At 41.7% G+C, this 24,216-nt stretch overlaps 1 protein-coding gene across 6 annotated transcripts in view; it reads left to right on the top strand.

Moving 5' to 3' along the window:
• The first annotated feature begins 1,630 nt into the window (after positions 1 to 1,630).
• The window catches only part of LOC148031984 (DNA-directed RNA polymerase IV subunit 1-like), a 221,189-nt gene continuing 198,603 nt past the window's right edge, over positions 1,631 to 24,216 (top strand). Inside the window, exons 1-2 of one of the 6 annotated variants that reach the window (XM_087682590.1) lie at positions 2,235 to 2,271; positions 2,467 to 2,623. The gene's annotated coding sequence lies outside the window, so the exon portion shown is untranslated. Of the gene's footprint in view, positions 2,051 to 2,213; positions 2,272 to 2,461; positions 2,641 to 24,216 lie in introns of those variants that run through there. The other 5 variants (XM_087682587.1, XM_087682585.1, XM_087682591.1 and 2 more) reach the window with 5 other exon arrangements.

The following is a 24,216-nucleotide window of genomic DNA, read 5'->3' as shown; positions in this document are numbered from 1 at the left end:
AAATATTTTAAAAATATATTTAAATTTAAAAATTTTTTGACATCAATTTTCACACACTTTGAGAGGGAGAGAGATAGAAGAAGAAGAAGAAAGAGCAAAAGATGGAGAGAGAGAGAGAGAGAGAGAGAGAGAGAGAGAGAGAGAGAGAGAGAGAGAGAGAGAGAGATGTAAATGTGAGGAGGGTCTTAGTAGCAAGGCTTGAGTGGAGTATGAAAATGTAACGATAATCATTTTGGTTATGTAGGTTATCACACTTGGTATGCAGAGTAGTATGAACAGAACATTCACAATTAGAAAAGAGAATAGTATTTTTTAAATTAAACTTTTTTTATATAGTTTTTGATTTAGAGAGAGAGAGAGAGAGAGAGAGAGAGATGAAATATATAATTTGAAAGAGAGAGAAAATAGGGGGAGACAAAGGAAAAGAGAAAATAGAAAAATAAAGAGAGAATAAAAAATATATAGAGAGAAAAGAGAGTGAGAGAAAAAAACTTGAAAGAGAAAGAGAGAGGAAAAGAAAAATAAGGGGAGAGAGAGAGAGAGGAAAAGAAAAAATGAAAAGAGAAGAGAGAGGGGGATAAGAAAAGGGGGAAGAGAGACAGAGAGAAAAAAAGGAGAGAGAAAAGAAGAAGAATAAAAAGATAGAGAATTTGAACACACGGAGAGAATTATAGAGACATGAAAGATAAAATTTAAAAGAAAGAGAAGAAAAGAATTTCAATAGAGGAGAAAGAGAGAGAGAGAGAGAGAGAGAGAGAGAGAGAGAGGGAAAGAGAGAATATAAAATTTAAAAGAGAGAGAAAGAGAATAAAAAAATTAAGAGAAAGGGAAGAAAAAATGGGACGGGGAAAAAGAGAGAGAATAAAAGGAGAGAGAGGAGAAGAGAGAGAATTATATATAGAGAAAATATAAAATTTACATACTTTAAGAGAGACTAGGGGAGGGAAGAAGTGAAAGAAGAAGAAAAGAGAGAGAGAGAGAGAGAGAGAGAGAGAGAGAGGAAGAAAAAAGAGTGGGAGAGAAAAGGAAAAGAGAGAAGAGGAGGGAGAATAAAACAAGAGAGAGAAAAGAAAAGTTGGGAGAGAAAAAAATAAAAGAGAGAGAGAGAGAACCCGGAGAGGAGAAAAAATAAACTAAAATAGACGGTAGAGAGAGAATTAGACAAGGAATTTAAGGGGGAGAGAGAGTAAATAAAGAATAAAAAACAAAAAGAGAAAGATGAAAAATGGATTGTTCAGCGAAATTACACTTGCCCTTTCAAAGGAGCAAAATGGCCTACAATTGAATATATGTGGGTTGTAAGATGGGGATGGAGATGTACCTACTCACTCAGTTTTTTAGACGGGCTGTAATTGATGGTACATGTAACTTTTTTTCATGGTCCACAAAACGCGTCAGCGTGCTTGCGTACAACCTTATTCCCTGCAGCCTTGAAGTGAATATAAACATAAACATATTTACATAAATGTGAATCTGGGTATACTATTACGAATTACAGGGCATGATCGTTAGGAGTCGACCATTATCTTCAATCAAAACTCGCATTTAACACTTATGGCTATTTCCAACGAGTGTGTACTATCTATCATCGATGTCGAATGATAAATGACTCAAAGCTTGTTTCAAAAATGAAAGGGCAGACAAAGCTTCAAATTAAGTCAGTGCAGCCTAATTTAATCACAAACAGACAAAAGGGCATTGTTGTTGATGCGATGGAAATGCAATTTGCACGTGCCAACCGCGTGGGCGCGTTGCGGCATCACCCCGAGAGAAGGCGGCGGGAGAGGTCGTTTGCACGTGCCATCATAAGTCATGCAGCTGGATTGGCGTACGGTTTGCAGACATAGCGCGACATGCGGCATCCGAAAGCCCGCGAGCTGTTGTTGGCTATTCTCAGACTCCCCAAGTCTAAGTGTCAAATTTAGTCACACAGCGATGAGATCAACGACATGATTCTAAAATGCAATTTGCATGTGCCCACTATGCGCATGGAGAGAGAGAGAGAGAGGCCTCATTCTTCGTTTCGATTTTGGCTTCTTGGCATGCTGCGGTCTCTTCAGTCTCTTTGCCTTACATATAGTTCTCTTGTGACTCTTGTATTTTACATGCACAGGAATTAATTAATACAATTACCCATAACGAGAGAGAGAGAGAGAGAGAGAGAGAGAGAGAGAGAGAGAGAGGGGGGGGGGGGGGGAGGGCAGCTAGCTAGCTGCGTCTGGAGCATTTGGCTACCTCGGACATACCCCTCATCAGCCATGAATACGTCAGGTAATAAATTATTAGCCATTGATTGACTGTATTGTCTTCGTCTTTCCTGCGTGAGGACCGATATATATATATATATATATATGGAATATCCGTTTACATTAGTTCTAATCCGAGGGCTAAGCTCATTCTTGCAAGAAGGAAGGTTTTTTCCTGAGGTGATTACTAATAGAAATTTCTCTTCTTTGAAAAGAAAAGAGGGAAATGGGAGCTGCGTCGAACCAGTATAAAACTTATGTGGACAATCGTCATCTCTGGCCTTCCCCATTGTCATTGCCATCCTCTGGCAAAGCTCAGCTCATTAGCATGATGTGCTTACTTTGAAGTACCTCTATATTTTCCTATATCATCTTTGGTACACTACAATCAGAGGTTTTGCTTTGATCTCGTCATCGATCTGAATTCTTTGATGCACGTGGCAATATTTTCATAGAAGTTTACTTACTTATTGCAGCCAGTTATGTCCTATAGTGATCTGAATGGGACATGATTTGATTGTTGATTCATTGTACATGGTGTTTGCCACTTGCCGCATAAGATGCACAGTCACTCTCTAGAATGTGGATTGACTATGCTTTTATGCAATCAGCATTATGCTTATGGTCGGTAATATACTTGCATTAATACCCTGATAGACCATCATTTTTGAGACCCAATTAGTGAGCATGAAGCGTCTAGCTTAGTTCTTTTTGCAGATCTGGAAATGAATGCTGCAATTAAGGCATTATATAAATGCAGATCATCTAGTCAGGATGGATCGATTGTTAAAAGGAATCTCAACATAGAAATTCTCAGAGAGCATTTTCTGTGAAGCTGCTGAATAAAAAATAATCAAGCTGTGTGATCGTGATCTTTTCCCATTGTTTGAAAAATTTTATATCTTGCTAATCAGTCTTCTGACTATGAGCAGGCACATCTTTTATGGTATTTATTAGTGATATGTTTGAAGTGGGTGACCAAGTCTTTCAAACTGTTGAAGGCCATTTATCCCTTTTCACTTGACATAGGAAACAATTCCTTTCTTTTCTGTACACTCCCTTACAAGTTGAGAAGTAGGTTGTACTTGTTTTTCGTTATTTAACTCTTATTTGGTTTAAGGGAGATTTTGTTGCTATGGGTTTGCTTTTTTTCCCCCCCCCCCCCCCCCCCCCCCCCCCCCCCTTCTTGAAGATAAACTTTTGCATCTTCTTCTTTGTCCCTCATCTGTATCTTGTTATGCAGTTTAAAGTTGATGCTTGAATCCGTGCAACCCTTCATAAATGGTATGGGTGAGACATGATAAAGAGGAAATAGTCTAGCTAGACTACAGATTGGCCTTTTTTGCTGGTTTTGTCATGCTTAAGGATGAATGGTTGTTCTTTTAAGGATACTTTCCACTTATGTTAGTCTCTTTGACAATACTCTTTACAAGCTCTCACAATGAATGACTCATTCTCCTTTTGTGTAAGCCAATGCCATTCTTTTGAGCTGCCAATTGGCACATCGATAGGATCTCTTCTCAGGAGTGTAATGCAACTAATATGGCTCCCTTTGGTGCCAACTTGCTTGGTAACTTGAGATTGCATATGTTGATCACTCTTGAGACTCGCCAGTCCGTCTTGCCTTTGGTGATAAGGGCAAAGTGGTTATTCCTTGGGATTGCTATTATTTGTGATTAGCTTCTAGAATGAGGATGTTCTCTTGCTTCCAAGTTTGAGTGTCAAGGGTAGAATGCCTTTGCCGTGTAGTAGATTTTCTAGATGATGGGGTGCTTCAAGCATTGGCATTTGAGATTAAATCAAGGATGGATCAGCCTCGAGCCCAAGCTTTGTTTGGCTTATGAATGAAGATCGTCACTTGCAAAGAAATGGGTAGGATTGTTCAATGCCATGGGTACATGTTGTTTTGTGCGGGGGGTATTGCAATGCAGCACTTTAATGTCCTCATGGTTGTTTATGAAAGATTTTAGCTTGTTTTAGTAAAACATGATGTGTTTGGTAGATTTGTAGTGATTGAAATTATGCTTGAAGGTGAGCTTGTATGGTTGGATGGTAGGAGTCTATGTGCCTAATGATGCATTATATCACCAATGACCATGCTTTATGGGAACCTCTTAGAGCCAAACTCTACCTTGGTTGAGCAGGCTTACTGATGGGTGATTTCAATATGTACCTAGACATGTTGTAGAGTCTACTTCGCTACACTCGGTGGTGGATGCACTAAAAGGCCATTATTGGGATGATCTTGCATCTACAGTCCTCAAGCAGGATCTTTGGCCTTGGCTATGTCCATTGGATTTTGAATACATTGCTGTTTAGTGCAACACAATTGTCTAGATCAAATCTATGTCATGCACGGTTTTTTTTTTTTTTTGGCAAAGATTTGAAAATGGAAGTGTTGTAGCAATATGTTCTATCGAATCACCTTTTCCTATAGTTTGTCATGTCCAGACAATCCATTAGTTCCTTTGGATCATTTCTAGATGGGCTGCCCTTGTGCTTTAATTTCTTCTTTTTGAGCCATGAGGTCTTTAATGACTACATGGTATAGTTACTTGATCAATTTTTACTTGATCTTCCATTTATAGGAAGTACATCCTTTGATCAATCGTTGAAAATGTGCAATGGGTTGCTAAGCAATTTGAAATTCATTATATCTCACTTCATAGGCAATGCATGCATATTGCCAAGGAGATGTTGGAGTTGGTTCCTTCCCTATTGCTTGAATCTCCAGATGATGCATTTTTGGTACTCTTATCTTCACACTTGGCTGATCTTATTAAGTACTTTTAATTGTGCTCTTATCAATAGGCCTAGCTTAAGGCTCTGACAAAAGGCTTGTAGGTGCTAGTCACATAAATTTATTGTGGGTTGCATGTATTCTTTGTATAGGAGAGTATTGTGTAGTTGTAGAATGTTGATAATCAGATGGTTATAGATCCTCAAACTATCGTGTATGTGCGTAAGCAATATTTTATGAATCTCTTTGGTTTGGGTGGCAGTTTTGTTTTGATCAGACTATCCATACTAGTTTGGTGTTTTATGTATTGATCCAAGATCAGGATTCTCTTGACGTTCATGATGCTTTGGAGGCTAACATTCGTGAGGATGAGGTTATGGATGTCTTGTTGCATATGCTTAGGGATAAAAGCCATGGTTGGAATGGTCTCATGAATGAATTCTTGGAGTTTTGACAACTTTATGCTAGGAGGATTGGGCCATTGGATTTAAGTTTGCATTAGGGCATTATTAAGTTGATCCCCAAGGTTCCTTCATGTTTTGTTGGTTTATGATGCAAGCCATCAAGTTTATGAGCTATCTATGATTACTTCCAACCATGGATTTATTGGGTTTCGATGGGCAAACATTGGAGAATGATCTTCATGATGGGCAAGATATATAAGATTTTCTCCAAGGTGTTGGCTAATTGCCTTCATGAGCATCTCCTTGCTATTGTGCATTCGAATTAGTATGGCTTCATCAAGGGCAAGAATATATTGCATAATATTTTGAATTCATAGATGAGTGTTGACTATGGGTAGCACTTAAATTGAGAGGTTGTTTTTATATAGTTAGACTTGGACATAGCCTTTGATTATTTGGAATGATCCATTCTGGCTGAGGTAATGTAGACTATGGGCTCTAGGCCTTACCTTTGTCACTTGATATACACTATCAGTAGAGATGCCTCTTCTTGAGTCACGTTGAATGGTTGGGTCATTGAGCCTTTTGCTCTAGCATGATCGGTTAGATAAGGTTGCTCTTTAAGTCCCTTGTCTTTTGCTCTTGCTACCCTACCTGTTCTAATGATGTTGTCACATTTGGCTGATAATGGGTGCAACTGGTTGGCTTATCCATTCCCTTAAATCAACATTTTGTTGGGTAGACGGTGGTTGATAATACCTTTATGATATTGAAAGCTAATTGGGGTGACCTTTGTAAGGCATTGGTTATCTTGGACTTGCTTGGTGAAGCTTTGGGGCTGCATATTAGCACTTCTAAGTCATCTCTCATTAGCTGTATTGAATCAGATCTACAAGCCTTGGGGTGGCAAGGGAAAGTGATTCAAAAGGAAAATATTATAAGACATTTGGATTATCCTTTGGGTGTTAATGTTATGTCTAAACAATTGTTGCAAGGGATCTTTGGCAAGGTGGAATGCAAATTCCTTTATTGGAAATATTAGGCATGGCCTTTCCATGTGTACTTCAAAGTGGTGTAGATAAACATGCTCCCCATGCTTGCTTATTATTTGCCTCTCTTGCCTTGGTCCAAGGGTATCTTATGGGAAGTTACTCGGGCTCTTTGCTTTATGCTTCAATAAAAGGATTTCTTGCATGCTAGTAGTTCTTGGGTTTCCTAGATTCATTTTACACCCCCTAAAAACATGGGTAGTGGTGCTGTTTTGAATATGAAGACTCACATGGTTTCCCTTTGTTGGTTGTTTCAAGTCATGTGTGTTGATAATCGGCCTCGAGTCTTTATTACCTGCGCTATTTTCTCCAGGATTGGGGTGTTGTGCATGGGACTAAAACAAAGGCTCTTGGTGGCATGTGCTTAACATTGATCACCTAGCTATTGTATTGTCTTCTCTTCTATTAACTCTTTTGGTGTGCTCATGGAAGGTTGTGCTTGAGATGGTTGTTTGATATTTGGTAGAGGATCGCTTGCATGCCAACTCTTGTAGGTTGAAAAGGGCATAAAGATTTGCAATATTGTAGTTTTAAGGGTAAGCCTTGTCTTACCTCTTAAGAATAAGCTTTGAAGGAAGATCCTTGGGTAATTATGGTGAAGTGCCATACTCGCTAGGAACCACGTTTAAGTCTTGTGTGTCCATCCCCCAAAGGAGGCTATTCACACTTTTTAGCGAAGAGGCAAAGGATTTTATTCCAAGTCTCAATCGTCTCACACATCATAGGTGGGTGTGGTTGTTAAAAGTACTCTTGATATTGCCTTGCGGTTAGATGCTCAGGGAAGCTAGGGTTGCTTTTCATAATGAATAGTAGCAATATCTCCCTCCTTGGGCAACAATTGTTGGTTTGTAGAAGATTGATCTTGTGGATCTCATTCATAGTGAGATAAAGAGATCCAGGTTGGTAAAGCTGCATATGCAAAAGGGAAAGCATTGTAGCAATAGTTTTCACTTACTTGCATATCATGAGATTGGCATTATGAAATCTAGAGGGAGTTTCATCTTGTAGTAAATAGTATAAGATGTGGAGGATTGTTTGTATTGATAATTAGGATTTTTGTGTAGTGGAATACAAGTAATACTCGATGGTTGGTTCCATTTACGTATAGAAGGATTATATCATTGTTTTCAATGGTCATGCCTCTCATAGATCTGGGTAATATTATGGGTATGGCGAGTGCTCTTTGAGAGCGAGGAGATTGCTCTCACAACTTACAAGAGAAGAATTTGAAAGAGAAATTGAACTCGAACTCGATTATGAGATAACATAATTATAAGAGAACTTGATTACAAGAGAATGCTGACAAGAGCATGGCTTGATTATAAGACAAGTCTAGAATAAGACAAGAACTAGAAGAGGACTTACCTTGTAGGAAGCTCATAACTAGTATTAGAGAGCTTGAAGGGCTTATAGTCCATGACCCCTATTTATACTATATCATAAGGAGGTTAAGGGAAACACATGTTGTTACAAGAGGATGCCACATGGCATGACACACATGTCGACATGAAACTAGCCTTCCTCCTCAGATAGGGTGGCAAATAACTTGATTAAGCACTAATTACAGTAAGCATTTTCACGTAAATTGAAAATATATACTTTATTACTTTAATCTTGGATATTTGACACCTTGCTGGTGCTCAAAATTGGTTCCTCTTGTGGTATTTTTTTATCCTATGTTGCAAATGGAAGGAGTATAACTGAGACCCTTTGACCTCCTCTATTAATCCAAGTGTCTCTTCTTGTCAAAATTGACCAACAAGCCTCCAAACCAATTTGCCCCTTGGTTTGCTTGGGGATTGGCCTTCACCCTACTCCTTGAAAGACAAATTTAGTTTCAAATTTGATATTGGCTAGCTGGCCTTTTAAATCTAAGGTGGTTGTCAAAACTCTAATTTCTGTTGTAACTTAGGGTTTATAGTAGAGATTGATTGAAATCTCTTTCTCTGATGGCTCAAATTCTGAGAAATATTGATATAACTCGAGAGATGGTTGGGAGATAAGAGAATGTTGTAGAGAGAGGAATTTCAGAGTTTCATTGTGATGAGAAACATTGAAAAATTGTTTTTGCCTTGGTCAAACACCCATGGAAGTTGCCACTTATACAGCTTAGGACCAATAGAAAGATTGGTCCCCTTGTGTATGCTATTCCTTGTACTAAAAGAACCTTGGACTGTTGTCTCATTTGTGCATACTTAACAAGCTAGGATTGACAGCTTTCACAACTTGGTCTTCAGAGGATCCAAACAAGGTTTGACATATGGCTCTTGGAGGGCTCTAAATTGCTGTCACTTGTTGTAGGATTGGTCCATGGTGGTTTCAAATCAATTAGCAACATCTCCTTGCTCTCTAATAATCTCCTTCTCTCTCATAATGATTGAAATAGACTTCCGCCAGTCCCTAAAAATGGTTTTTCCACTTGCATGGGTAAGTTTTGTGGAGTAGCAGTCTTTTTATCCCATTTTCCAGTATTATTCAGCTTGTTAAATTAATTTTCAAAATTAATATTTTGAAAATTTATTTAATACTTATTGTAGTGATCGAAAAATTAATTCTGCTAGCCAATAATTAAATTGGCTAGGCCAATTTGTCTTCCAAGTATCCTTGGGTAGTTATTAGCCCTTAGATTAGCATTGATTAATTAATTAATGTCTAGTCTCTAATGTCACCACTGACATGTGACATTAGTGGCCCATAAATTGTTCTAGGCCAAAATCTGACATTGAGTACCACCTAGTATTTATTAGACATAAATTATTAGAACTTTGCCTCGGCTCTTGCCAAGCACCCAATCTTGAACGGGAATTACTTTTTTTGGATTGCAAGTGTGAAATCCTCTTGCCAAAGACTTATTTCTTGCCTTGTGGCCAAAAGATATGGCTCTTCCTGTTTGATATTTCGAGAGTTGTAGTTGGACTGGCTCTATATCCCTCCAACTGCGTCCTTGATAAGGCACAATTTCCCATTCTTGTGTAGGCATATATAAATATCTTGTTCCACTTTCTTAGATTTTGGGACTATTGGCATAATTGGGTCATTCGGAATGCGTTCATTTTTTATTCAGCCTTTGGTGTTTATGGACGTGTATCTAGGCTTAAGGGTGATATTCTCCCTAGGAAGGACTTGGTTCCTTGGCATACGACAATTTCTTTTGCTTCTTTGTTGTGACTTTTGTATTCCTCTTGTGATATGATATAATATAACTATTCATTATGATGGGTTTTGGAGAGAGAGAGAGAGAGAGAGAGAGAGAGAGAGAGAGAGAGAGATTTACATCCCTAGAAGGCAAGGATGGCCTATGAGACCATAGCCAATACAACTAGTATCATCATTTCTCATTAGAGAAGAAAAATAAAATTATGTCTAGATCTACATGATGAACTGAAATGAGAAATGAAAAATAAGAAAAGAGTATAGAGTATCTCTTGCCAAGTCTATGGAATCCACCAAAACTCTGCCAGCTATCTTCGACTAAGTCAGTGTGGTAATCTTCGTCTGCAATGAGTAATTGTGGCACGAATGTGTCGCATATGAGCATGCCTATGTTGTCAAGTGGGTACCCTAGGGCGTTGTGCTTTGCATAATGCTGTAGATTTGTGCACTATGATACCACTTGATGATGTTCCTCGATGGCGCTTGTCAGTGGGAGATGTAGTGTCTAAGGTGGCAGTGGCCGAGGGGTTAGCTATTTTGAAAAAGTTTGTAATTGCTCTTTGGAGGGGTGGACATGGTTGGGATTGGCTCTGATCTTGTAACAATGCTACTCTGTGTCGTTGGAGCTCCAATAAGAAAAGACCTAGACATCTCTGGTCCTTAGAGTCCATCACTTGTCTTAATGGCTAAAAGTCCTCCTTAAAGAGGCAATGGTAGCGGCCTCAGATATCATAGTATACAATATGTCTACAAATGTAGTGTTCCTCTGTCTTTGGCTTTTGCAAAGTTGGTATATCCTCTCATTTATTGCAATATGATTCCATCGACTTGTCTCAATCATTAGTTGATGTGGTGAGGTGCGGATTTGTCCAATAGCAACTCAAAGCCCATGAGAGAGTTGAGCATCCATATATCTTGGCCTCACTATGAAACCATCATTGGAAAGTTGCAAGAAGTGACACTCATATTGTGTCATCTTCGTGCCTAATGGGAAAGGGGACTTGGACCAAGTCCTCTTTGTCTCCACTTTAGTGATGTTTGCTTTGATCACTCTATTCAATTGTGAATGGTTGAGAGACTCAAAGTGGAACAATCAAGGCTGTAATCGAACGGTAGCAATTTGTCTATATTCATGCCATGCAAGTTCAGCCACGTGCTCATATGTGCGTACCAACACTATCTACCTCCCTCTGTTGCAAGCTGTCTTGAAGACTCCAAAGCTAGCTTAGGGTATCGGTCTTTAGGTAGCTGCCATATCCTCTGGAGGAAAGTGATTGCCTAGAATAATGCCTTCACTAACATGGGTGTTGCACCCAACTCTGCTCGGATGATTTCTTGTGGTAATAAGGCTTTCACCCTTATCATATACGCCATCATCATGACGTGTTCCTAGCTATCATGTTGTGCTTCAGGTTCGTTACAGTCCATGAGAGGTACCTGTCTAGTATGATAAAGGCTTGGGCCCCAAATGGCTGCTCCATAGAGTAGTGTGGGCATAACTAAAGTGTCAAAGAGGCACAATTTGGTATGTGGCTCCTAGAACTGTATGTGTGCACACTGTTGCTCTAGAGTGTCCAAAGCTATATATGCCCATGCAAGCCTAGCCTCTTAAGTCTCCTTCCATGAAAATTGTGGTCCTTTGAAAGTGACCCTGAGGTATACATATTGTCTAACCATTTCCACAAATTGACCATTGTACATAAAGTGATGCTTTGAGCGTGTCACCCAAGGTGTTGAGGTGTTAAATGAGGGTGGTGGTCTTGCATTTCCATGTCTAGATCCATAGGGCACTGCACTACGTCCGTATTTTTGTCGCATTCCGAAATTAAATGCCCCAACTGGCCACATTTGAAAAAATGTCGTGCAAAAGTAACCCATTTCAACTCATACACCAACAATTGTAATCCTGGAACCTCAAAACAAATTTTTGTCGCGCGAGGTTTCCCTATGTCCCACAGCATACATGCCCTATTCCTATTGCGAGAAGCCAGTCGAGGTTCCACCAAAACATCCCCAAGGTTTCTTAAAACCAGAGGGAGGAGTGTCCAAAGATGTGCAGGGAAATCAACCACCTCTACCCGTCGGTTGCACGCTGGGACAAGATGGAAGAATCAGAGGGGTTCCTTGTGCACATAGGGCCGAATCCTCTCTCTCTCTCTCTCTGTGCCGATGCACTGTATATTATGATATACGAGGTAGATACCACTGTCTGTTTCGAGAGGGTTTTGGACCCCTGAGACAGATCATGCAGTTTGAGGATCAGAGATGCTTGGGATTCTTCCTCTTGGAGCTCCAGAGGCGCAGAGCAACAATTCTACGGAGGAGGCCCCCACAGCTCGGCTCACATAGACAGAGAGCAGTCAGTGACTTTTTCACTGATACACGACAGAGTATGGGGCAGATACCACTATTATTGCCACATAGCCTACAGGAGTACATCATCATTGGACCTCATCTTTTGTAGGTGTCCCTTTGGATAGAGCAGTGGCACTTAGCCGGTCTAGGCGTCCACGTCCACCCGGACGAAGGCCTAGACATCCACACCACAGACAAATTAAAGCCATCATTGAGCGCCACAGGAGACAGATGCCGAGACGCCTTAGTCATGCAGAGATACACCTCCTTTAGAGGACAAACATATCATTGATGGAGAGTTTTTCTTTTTCTACTTTCACTTTTAGATCATTGACATGTTTCTCTTTTATAGGATACTATTTCATTTTTTCAGTCTTATAGGCATGTTTTTTTCAGTCTTATAGACATGTTTTTCATCTTTTCTCGTTTTAGATGAGAAACACACCATCATTGTATGTATTGCTTTGGTCTCATAGGCCACATTGGAAAAACACAACGGTTTGCAAAGATCATTCGGGCATGAAGCACCTCTCTCGTTGGAAAACCCCCAATATGCAGCCGCCACATGAACACTTTACCCTGATACAGAACCTTAGACTTCCAAAGCTGGATAAATCTTTCCCGCCACTTCTTTGTGCTATCCCAAAGATGCCATAATTTATCAACTTTTCCAGTGATCCATCTCTTGGCTTCCACCATCTAATGATTATATCTGACTAATTGACATTTTCTCAAAATCATCAAGAAGCACAAATATCTAGTCATGCCATGGATACAATGGCTGTAACGCAGGCAAAGGAGAGAACCTTTGAAGACTGTCCTATATGGACGACTAAATGTCACTATATCCGCGAGACACCCTAAAGTACTGACGAATACGCCTGAAAGAATAAAGACGGGGCTGCCCAGGAATAACACTGTCTAGGATTGTCTTCAACCCCAACCGAGCCATCCGATTAAACTTGTCTCGCTGCAAATCTTTATGCGGCCAATCCAACAACCTTGAGGAAGCTAGTACTTCTCCTTGTAACAAATTTTCCTTCTTACGAATATCAGGAGGGCGCCAAATTGCAAAATGTAGCATCTCCTTCCAGGATGCAATCAAATGAGAAAGGAGAAAATGTTGGGAGACCTTAATAGGCCTCGTGGAATTAAGTACATGTCACCAGGAAGCGTGAATAACCGTGCTACGGTGGCTGATCCAGAGCAACTCTCCCAACGTGGTCGTGAGGAAGGCAAGAAGGATGCTTCTTACGTTGGTGGGGAGTGTGCTTTGCTTGTGGCTGGGCGGATTTTGTCTCCTTGGGAGGATTCTTGGGTCACTGTGGTTCATCATAATGCCAGACAAGATTCTCGCTTGAATCTTTCCCATCCCCTGCTGCCCCCAATCACTCAGACCTTCCAACGTAGAGGTAGGGGGTTTTATATGAAACCTCAATCTTTGCATGCTCCGGTAGTGGAAGATAAAAGGACTTGATTCAGCTTTGCGCTTCGATGCACGTGGGAGGCTTGTGCCTCCTTGGGATGTTTTCCGTTCCCAGCAATTGCAATCTCCTTCCCGTGCTTCGATTGCAAGTTTGCAAAGGGCAGATCTTGTAGATGTCATCCGAAGTGAAATGGAGAGATTCCAGGTTGCCAAGGCTATTGATGTAAAAGCGAAAGGGAAAGCGGTGGTTCAATAGTTTATCTCATTTGTGTTTGATAATAAAAATTGCTTTATGGAATGTGAAAGGTATTTCTTTGGGCAGTAAGCAGTATCGGTTGTGAAAAGTTGTGTTAGCTAGAAATTGGGATGTTTTTTGTGTTGTGGAGCACAAACATCATGCTTTGGCTGGATCTTCTTATGTATACAAGGATTATGCGGTCTTTTTTAGTGGTTGAGCTCCGCATAAATTGGGAGTTATGTTGGTTGTCAAATTCTCTTTGCAACCATTGTTGGTTTCTCAAGATCTTCGCGGTCGATTTGTGATCCTAGAAATAATTTATGAGGGAGAGGTTTTGTGGCTTGTAGGCGTGTATGCTCATTCTATTGCAAGGGAACGCCGTCAGCTTTGGGAAGACCTGCACTGCCTTGCCATGGCCTGTCAAGACTTTCTCATGGGTGATTTTAATGCACGTGTATCTAGGGATCAGGCGACTTCTCTGCATTTGGTTATGGATGTGGTCCTGAGCAATAGGCTTGGGATGCTCTTGCAGCGGTGTCTTTGAAACAGGACATGTGGTCCTGGATGTATCCATCACAAGCTGGATATACTTATCGTTCTTTTCAGCATCCAAATGCTTGGGCCAGCTTGGATGGGATCTACATTTGCCAGAGTGATTCTTTTCTTTCTGTAGTCATTGATATGTGGGTGGAAAGACAGCATGTTTTGTTAGATCATTACCCTTTGGTCTTGGAAATGAGCCACAGACCTGTTCATGCATTTAAGGCTCTCCTTGCACGCTTGCCTCTTTGTTTTAATCAATCTTTTCTGTAGCAAAACCAGTCTTTGGAAGGTATTCAACAACTGATAGCTTCTTTTAGCTCGAGGGTACTATTTGGAGGGATGGAAGCGTGGGCGGTTTTTAGGGATAATGCGTGAGCGTTATCTCGACAATATGGTATTCAGTATGCTTCGTCTTTTCGAGCTAAATGCAGCAGGCCCAATCATTATTGGTCCATTCCTTGTCTTTGTGTCAGTCTGGGGATTCCAACGATGACTTGCTCACATGCATTGAACGGTTGAAAGGCAGGGTTCAATCTCTTCAGGAAGAGGAATACGCAAAATACAAACTATTGGCCAGAGCCGAAGCTTTACACGATAATAACTGTCAAACTCATCAGTTTTTTGCTCGTCTGCATTAAAAATATGCCCGGGAAAATATTGTGCGCTTTAAGGATGGGCAAGGTGTTATGGTGATTGATCCTACCTCCATCATTCGGATGAGTGTCGACTTTTATAGGTCCTTGTTGGGTTCACAAGAGATTCTTTCTAATGCTGTTCTCTTTGCTTGAAGATATATTTGTGACCTGGTTAGTAATCAAGTCAAACCAGAATGGGTGAACTTAGTGGAGACCAATATTTTAGAAGATGAAGTGGAAGTAGTGCTGTCCCACTTGCCTCGAAGGAAAAGTCCTGGCTGGGATGGGCTTACTACATGTGATGAGACATTGTGGATTAATTTTAATCACATGATTAAGTAAATGTTGCACATGTGAGGTGCAACTGGGATTAAAGTAAATTTACGGAAAAAGTTGGTATAAGTTATGTTGCATAGGTACTTGGTGGTATTTGGTGCTAGTTGTTGACCTAGGTCATCCATTTGGCCATAAATGTTAGTTGTTGACACTAGAGAAGTGGCGTTTCATGGTACCCAATGCCAATCTGATGGTCAAAGATGGCGTAGAGACACTCGAGAATAGAAGTTGCCTAGCCAATTTAGTTATTGGCCAGTCAGATTATTTTTTAGGGCACCGAAATAATTATTAGATTAATTTTCAGTATTTAAAGACTGACAATTAATATTTAATTATGAGAAATGTTGGGAAAACCATTTGGAAAGGTTGCCACTTGTCAAAAATGCCCATGCAAGTCTGAAAAACGTCTTTAGAGGCTGGAGAGAAGTATTTCTATAAATTCAGCTTGCAAGGGAGAGGGAGAGGAGGCTTCTCGTTTGACTTGTAGCCATTGGAGGACCTTCTGAGGCTGCCAAGGGCAGGAGAAGATTAATCAACAGCAGTTGACAGCATCTACAGGCTGTTGAGACAGGGCAGCAGCTGTAAATGATTGATTTTTTTCAGTTCTTTGCATCTACAAGCTGTTGTGGCAGGGCAGCAGCTGCATTTGACTGATTTTCAGTTATTCTTCGAGACAAAACTCTGAATTTTCCCTCTCTACAGCTTTTCCTCTCATCTCCCAGCCATTTCACAACCTTGCTCTGAAGATCTTAGTATTTCGACCCTTGGAGGTTGAGAAATTTCACATTTCTTTGCTATAAACCCTAATATGTAACAGAAATTAGGGTTTAGCAGCAGCCTCGAGAATCGTGCCAGAAATTGGAAGCTCCAAGACTTGGATTGAATAGGGTTGAAGCTGTTTTTAGCCTATTCAAGTGGTGGGACTAGTAAATAATTGAATTTGGGGCATTTTTCATTTTATCAAAGTGGGTGAAGGCCAATTGATTGCGTGAATCAAGGGGCAAATCGGATTAAAGACTTGTTGGTGATTCATCACAGCAAGGGGAGTTGGAATACCGAAAGGGATTGGGAGAATCCCATTGTAAATCAACTTATTCTTCAATAAAGCTAAAGAAATACCGAAAGGGGCGCCAATTTTAGGGCCAATCGGGTGTGCATTGTCCAAGATCAGTAGGTAAATTTGTATTTTCAGATTTGCATTAATTGTTTGCTGCTGTAATTTAGTTGTAATCAAGGATTTACCACCCATCAACGGAAGGAAGGCTGGTTACAGCTTCACCTCTTTGTCTCTTGCCCTGTTACTTGACAGATCTGGAACTTCATTTCCGGAGTGTGGTCCTCGGTGACTTGGCACTGCATACCAGCTCGATCGTGGATTATGGGAAATATGTCCTCTATGTCTTCTTTGCATTCAGATTGTTCTTGCCTTTTCCATTTCCTTAGATGGACAGCCCTGTGGCATATATGGCGTACTCGAAATGCCGTTATTTTTGATTCAGTATCGGGCATCCATGGGCATGTGGCCTGTGTGCATGGTTTAGTACTATGGAAAATCTCTTCTATGATGTCAACTGACCTGGTTCTTCTGGATATTGCTGCTCCCTTGCTGGCTATTGTTTGCTCTACTCTTTAGCTGACCTTTCGGTTTGATTTATTAGTGCTACTCATGTAATAGGTTGTTCTGATAGCCTGTTGGCTTCATTATAGTTGTTTCCTTCCTGTTTCATTGGTCTGAAAGCCTGATGTAAATATCTCCAAAGAGAGAGAGTTTATGATTATTATTTCTATACTGACCTGATGGTCTGATATAAATATTTACTACTTAATTCAATTATCTTCACGAAAAAAGAGAGAAAGAGAGAGAGATGCTGCTTCCTAGCTAGATATTGTTCGCTCTACTCTAGTTGTGCTTTCTGAGTGACATTTCTGTGTTAGAGTTGTGGTAGACTTTCACTTGTATTTGTATTTTTTTCTTTGTTGACCGGATGGTCTGATGTAAATATTTTCTACTTAATTCAATTATCTTCATGGAGAGAGAGAGAGAGAGAGAGAGAGAGAGAGAGAGAGAGAGAGAGAGAGATTTTACACATGATGGCTTAGTGCCATCGTGTATCTTGTAATCATGTAAACTTGTACCTTTCTTTTGTAATTAATACAATTATCTTTTACGAAAAAAAAGAGAGATTTTGGAATATATATGGAGAGAGAGAGAGAGAGAGAGAGAGAGAGAGAGAGAGAGAAGAGAAGAGAGAGATGGATGATCGGGCGATGGCGACCTGACCCTTTCCGTTGACCTCGTCCACGCCTGAACGCTTGCAGTATCGTGCTCTGTGTCAGCGCGCAGAGCTGAGGCAGCTGCACACACACACACACACACACACACAAACACACACACACACACACACAGAGAGAGAGAGAGAGAGAGAGAGAGAGAGAGAGAGTATTAACGTCTCTAAAAGGCCAATGTGGCCTATGAGACCAAAGCAATACATACAATGATGGTGTGTTTCTCATCTAGAATGAGAAAAAGATGAAAAACATGTCTATAAGACTGAAGAAGAATGAAATAGTGTCCTATAAAAGGGAAACATGTCCGTGATTTGAAAGTGAGTAGAGAGAGGAAAACTCTCCATCAATGATATGTCTGTTCTCTAGGGAGGTGTATCTCTGCATGGCTGAGGCGTCTCGGCATCTGTCTCCTGTGGCGCTCAATGATGGCTTTAATTTGTCTGTGGTGTGGATGTCTAGGCCTTTGTCCGAGTGGACGTGGGCGCCTAGACCGGCTAAGTGCCACTGCTCTATCCAAAGGGACACCTACAGAAGATGAGGTCCAACGATGATGTACTCTTGTAGGCTGTGTGGTAGTAGTAGTGGTATCTGCCATACTTTGTCGTGTATTTGTGAAAAAGTCAGTGATTGCTCTCTGTCTATGTGAGCCGAGCTGTGGGGGCCTCCTACTCCGTAGAATTGTTGCTCTGCGCCTCTGGAGCTCCAAGAGGAAAAATCCCAGGCATCTCTGATCCTCAAACTGCATGATCCGTCTTAGGGGTCCAAAACCCATTCGAAACAGACAGTGGTATCTACCTCGTATGTCATAATATACAGTGCATCGGCAGATGTAGTGTTCCTTTGTCTCTGGCTCTCTGTCGCATAGTGAGCATATGTGTTCTTTTGTTTGTATACCCTCCCATCTACCTGTCTCAATCCTCAGGTGGTGGGATAAGGTGCGGATTTGACCAATAACTGTGTGTAGTCCATGAGGTAGCTGTGTGTCCATGTAATTGGGTTGGGTGATGAAACCATCCTCAGATACCTGAAGGAAGTGGGTTTGGTAGTGTGCCATCCTCGTGCTATGGGGGGAGGGGGGTCGGATCTAGGTCTTCTCCGTATCTAACTTCAGTATGTCTGCTCTGATCACATGGTTTAGCTCTGATCAGCTTAGGTCAAGTGTAGGGCAGTCCAGGCTATAGTCAAAGGGGGGTAGTCTGTCAATCTGCAGCCCATGTAGACTCATCCATGTACTCATCTGAGCATACCAACAGTGTCTGTCACCGTCTGCCGCTAGTTGTCTAGAAGAGGCTAGGGCCAGCTGTGGGTATCTATCTTGGGGGAGCTCCCATAGTCTATGTATGAAAGTCACTGCTTGGACCAAGGCCTCAGCCACCATGGGTGATGCTCCCAACTCAGCTCTTATAATCTCATGTGGGGTCGAGCTCTTCGCTCGTATCATGCGTGAGATCATCATGACCAGTGGTCTTTCCATATGCTCCCATCCGTCATAGTATTCCTTCTCTGGTCCATCATGGTCTCCCAAAGGCTGTCTCCTCGTGTGAAAGAGACTCGGACCCCAAATAGCTGCCCCATATAGGAGTGTGGGTGTAACCAGGGTGTCAAAAAGCCACAGTTTGGTGCGCGGCTCATGAAATTGTATGTGAGCACATTGCCTCTCCAATGCACCTAAGGCTGCATATGCTTTTGCCAAACGAGCCTCTGATGTCTCTCTGTGGTCCCTTCAACGTGACCCCCAAATAGACATACTGCCTAACCATCTCCACTGGCTCTCCATCAAAAGTAAACTGGTGCTCAGCTCTTGTCACCCAAGCAGTTGAAGTGTTAAATACCATAACTTTAGTTTTCCCAAGGTTCACCTTAAGATCTTTATCTCTGCAAAAAGCTGATAATGCATCCAAGTGTCTATTTAGTCCCTCAGGTGAGTCAGATATAAGTACAATATCATTGGCATAAAGCAGTAATGGTATCAGCACTCCAGCTAGGCTGGCTCCGGCCCCACCAGTCCTATCCACATATTCTGAAATTTCATCTATATACAGTCCAAATAGTGTCGGTGAAAGTGGACAGCCTTGTTTCACCCCAATGGTGCTATTGATTGTATCTGAGATGCCCTCAGGTGTTCATACTCTGCCTGTCACTGTCTCATACAAGGCATAGATACTTCACTGTATCTCTACGGGCACATCAATGTTTTGCATTCTTCTCATGAGTCTAGCACATGGCACTGTGTCAAAGGCCTTGCGAAAGTCCACAAAACAACAATAGATATTTTTCTTGAATGCCTTGCCTTCTTTGATGATTGCCCTCAATGTAAAGATATGGTCTAGAGTTGTATATCCCATCCTGAAGCCAGCCTGGCCTTTTGACCTCAGGCCATGCATCTCGGCCCATTCACTTGATGCTTGTTCCACGATAGAGCCATATATCTTGGCCAACATGTGTCCAATCATGATAGTTCGGTAGTTACTAGGTAGCGCGGGGTCTCCACTCTTAAAGAGCAGCACAATAATATGGTCTGACCAACAGGTTGGAAATCCCTCACAAACTGCCCTATTAAAGATGTGAGCCAACGTTGGTGCCAGAATATCACAGGCACGCGTGAAGTGTTCAGCCACTAAACCCTCATGATCTTGGGCTCTTCCATTTTTCAGTTTCCATATGGCATTCCTCACTTTTTTTTGGTGAAAAATCTGCAATTTGCTGGTCTTGAGGTTGAGGGGAGTGGCATAGGCTCTTGGCCAGGAATATCATAGAGTGTGCAAGCATATCCATGCCAATCATCCGGTCTAGTAATTTGTAGGGGTGGCTAGTTCTCGTGCATCTTTTTCCATGCTCTCTTGCTGTCCTGCCCCAAGAACATGGAATACATTTCTGTTTCTAGTTTGCTCAGGTATTCCCGCTTCTTTTTGCGTACCAAGCGTCTGAAGAGTGTTCGAGCATGCTTATGTGTACATATGCCAAGTGCCATCTCTCGTTGAAAACGTGCTGGTGTCTCTCTGCACTCATCATCATACCAGTCATTTTCTGGGGCATTACCTCGTGGAGGTTTGTCCGACGGTGTAGTCTGTGGGAAAGCGTATGTTGCTGAAGTGTGTATTATCTTGGCCAACTGTCCTGTAAACTCATCCAGAGAGGCCTGTGTGTCTAGCTCCTTGAATGCATCTCGCACCGTAGTGCTGTATATGTGTGAGGTCGCTTCCACAAAATCATAGTGTGGTAATTTTGGTATGTGTGACTGTGCTTCGTGTATATGCCCATATTGCATTGTGAAAGCTAGAATAGCATGGTTTGCTACTAATCCATTTGGTCTGTTTGAGATTTCAAAGCTTTTTATGTTAGGTAGCAAGTTGGGTGATCCAATCAAATAGTCCACTGTGCTTGACCCTTTCTTGTTGTTCCAACATGTGAAGCCATTAGATCTTGGCCACTTTGGTAGCCCGTTAAGGATGGCCAAACCATGTGCACTTCCCAATGCCAGTAGGTGTGTTCCATATTCTGTTCTCTCTCTATCTTGGGCTGATCTAACTAATCCCACTTCATCTAATGCAATATCTCTGAACATCTCATCACTAGTGTCAAAGAAAGCAGATTGGTTGTTTCTTGTGCGTGCATTAAAGTCTCCTGCTAGTAGAACATCCCCAATTCTCATGTATCCCATTATGTCCTCATATAGTGGTGTATACGGGGATGCCTCCTTAGGGGCAAACTTAGAGTATGCAGGGGAAAAATAGCATATGGCAATATACATGTCTCGAGTTTTGCTTGTACGTAACCTGATCCACATGTATCTTGCCTCTACATCTCTATGTACCACTTGGACTGTATCTCAGAGCTCTTCTCTAAATAGAATTGCCACACCTCCTGATCCCGTCGTCTCTCTAGGCCGTCTAGGTTGAGGGCGATATACACTTTCCCATCTATATCCATATACATTAGGTAGACGGCTGTCTTTACATTGATGTGTCTTAGTATACATAGCAATGTTTATCCCTTTGAAAGTATCCTTAAAATAACCTACATCTGTCTTAAGGGAGCCATTGCAATTCCACAGTGTGAAATTTAGGGTCTCATAGGCCGCGCATCGTCATGCTGTTCTTTTCTCTATGATGATGACTCTTCCATCTCTGTATACAGCCCATTCACCTACTTTCTGTGCCTCTAGAACAAGTGGCATATTTTTCCTCCTGTGGGCTAATTGGGTTGGGGTGAGGTCTTCATCTAAGTAGATCTTTTCTCCTTTGAGAGCGATTCTTTTGGAGAGGAAGGCTCTCTTCTTTTCCATGTCTCCAAACTTCAAGATGAGGACTTTTGTTTTTGTGTCAGCTTTCTCGACTCGCCAAGCCCCAATGATGGGTACATCTGTAGCCCCAATTTTGGTGGCAAGAGCTGTAGCATCTTCAATTGGGGAGCTTTTCTCATCTAGTCCAACCACTCTTACGTGGAGTGCGCGTGCCCGTCTTTTTACCTCTTCTTCCAAGGTGGCATTCATAACTTCCACTTTGTTGCCATGCATTCCTTTGTTCTTTTTTGCCACATCTATCCATTCTGCATTTTCTTTGACGGTATTCTCAACATTCTTCATTTTCTTTTGGGTGCCTTCCTCTACACTTGCATAGGTGTGCATATCCTTTTTTAAAACATCCCTTTCTTTTTGTAGTTCTGGTGTGGTTTGTGGTTTCTTTTGTGCGTTCAGTTTCTTTTTGCATTCGTCTAGTTCTTCTTGTAGATTAGAGATCAATGAGTCTTTCTCTGCCATGCGTGCATCCAATGTTTGTTGCATCTTCTTTTTTAGTTCTTCCATCATTTCAGCTTGAACCCGCTCTTGTATGTCCTTTTTCATTTCCTTCCTCATGGTACATATTTCAGCACGGAGTATGGTCAACATCTCCTCATATAGTGTTTCATTAATTTTGCGGGATGTCTTCTCATATCTACTCGACCCTGGAGAGACATTCCAATCTCAAGTTTTACGCCCATAGGTTTTGTATCTCGTGTTCTTTGGCGGTGTATGAAACATTGTCTCCATGGTTGGTTTTGTGATTCCTTCATTGTCAGTTTTTTCCATCGTGATTATAGTATGCGCTATAGCATAAAACTGTTTACAGTCTGAAAAGAGTAGTAAACCAGTAACATACACTATCACTCTAGCATGAACTGTCAGTATATCATAGATTGTCAATGTGACTGCATCATATGATATGACTGTAGCATGAAATATTAATGTGCATCAGTCTGAAATCACGCAGGTTTCCAGTCCACACAGCATGCAAGGTTCACATTAGTCTGAGTACATTTGCAATCTCAGTGCATTCACAGTGTCTGCATTCATGTTAGTCTGAGAGAGTGTCTGCAATCTGAGAGTGTCTGCATTTGTCACTGTTGCCACAGTACATTCATAGTGTTTGCAATCATGTCAGTCTGAGAGAGTGTCTGCATTCGTCATTGCTGCCACAGTACATTCACAGTGTCTGCATTCATGTGAGTTTGAGAGAGTGTTTGCAATCTGAGTGTTTGCATTCGTCACTGCTGCCACAGTATATTCGTCATTGCTGCCACAACACTCATTCGTCACTGCTGCCACAGTCCGTTCGTCACAGTGCATTCGTCAAACTACATTCGTCAGACTTCAGTCGTCAGAGTACACTGCTCTGCCAGATACGTATGTTGGTGTCACGTTTGTCTTGTCTGCATCTGGCTTGTCATGCCTGTTGCGTCAGCATCCGTCCATCGTGCTCGTCACACCAGTGTCCCGCAGCTCACTGTCCCGTCACACCCGGCTCATCAGCGTCAGGCCCGTCACACTCGCCAGCGTCACGCCCGCCACGTCACGCCCGTCTCGTCAACTCCTCGTTGCGTCAGCTCCTCGTAACGCCAGGCGCTAGTTTTCCGTTGCGTCAGCTCCCTGTCGCGTCAGGAGAGAGAGAGGTCCTAGAGCTCCACTAAAACTCCATCTTTGGTCTACGAGACCAAAGCAATACATACAATGATGGTGTGTTTCTCATCTGGAACGAGAAAAGATGAAAAACATGCCTATAAGATTGAAAATATGAAATAGTGTTCTATAAAAGGGAAATATGTCAATGATCTAAAAGTGAAAGTAGAAAAAGGAAAACTCTCCATCAATGAGATGTTTGTCCTCTAAGAGAGAGAGAGGTGTAACCTTCACTGCCGTTGCATGGACCTGTGCAGGCTATTGGACAGAGCTGCGACTTGAAGTGGTGATCTCTTGCCCTATAACGTTTCGCCCTGTAGATGCCCACCAGATTCGACTGTCCTGTTGCTCTTGTGATCATGCTTGTCTTAAATCTGGAGTGGCGCCGTGCTGCAGTAAACCCTAGTCAACAAGTAACATCGTCTGAGAAAGGGAGTGCCTGATCACACAGGTCACGTGCACAGAGAGAGAGAGAGCGCCCTGCAAATAGCTTCAGATCTTTTGTTAAAGTGGTGATTCAACATGGTTGGTCTGGACATGGCCTTTATTGACCAAACGGTGGCAGCCCTTGGTCCGGATTTTGAAACAGAGGAACCAGAGGATATAGTTTCTTGCACAGAGGAGATGCCACTTGGTCCTGACTTCCAGCTTGCAAGCAAACGCACCAACCATACTTCGGAAGATACAATGGATCATCAGGAATGTTCTTATGCTCAGGTTGCTTCAGATTCTGTGGATTCTCAGGATGTTGACTGGGAGCATTTGTTGGAGTTTGCCAACACTCTGCTTGGTGATTATGTTCAACATAATCATGAAGCATTTTCTGACTCTGAAACTGAAGATGTTCTGGAAGCCACTGTGGATCCT

This window comes from Lygodium microphyllum, chromosome 8 (assembly GCF_053477565.2).
Source record: "Lygodium microphyllum isolate KBCC chromosome 8, Lygodium_microphyllum_v1.1.10, whole genome shotgun sequence".
Taxonomy (NCBI): Eukaryota; Viridiplantae; Streptophyta; class Polypodiopsida; order Schizaeales; family Lygodiaceae; genus Lygodium; species Lygodium microphyllum.
This window is presented reverse-complemented; position numbering and strand designations above follow the sequence as displayed.